Here is a 250-nt window from a genome sequence, read left to right as displayed (position 1 = left end):
ACCTTGGGGTTTTCCCCCTTTGGTACGGGGGGGGGGGGAGAGAGTAGAAGAAGATGGCGATATATATACGTATATAAATAAATATATAAATGAAGTAAGAAGTGAGTACCGGCAGATCGAGCTAGAGAATTCCAGACGCCTTCTCCATGATTAGCAATGTAGTTCATGAGAATCAGATCTTCTTCCATAGTCCATGGCCCTTTCCTCACTTCAACATCTTGAGATTTGCATGGTTTCTTATCCATCCTGC

The sequence above is a fragment of the Sesamum indicum genome, unplaced genomic scaffold (assembly GCF_000512975.1).
Source record: "Sesamum indicum cultivar Zhongzhi No. 13 unplaced genomic scaffold, S_indicum_v1.0 scaffold00110, whole genome shotgun sequence".
NCBI classification, from domain to species: domain Eukaryota; kingdom Viridiplantae; phylum Streptophyta; class Magnoliopsida; order Lamiales; family Pedaliaceae; genus Sesamum; species Sesamum indicum.
This window is presented reverse-complemented; position numbering follows the sequence as displayed.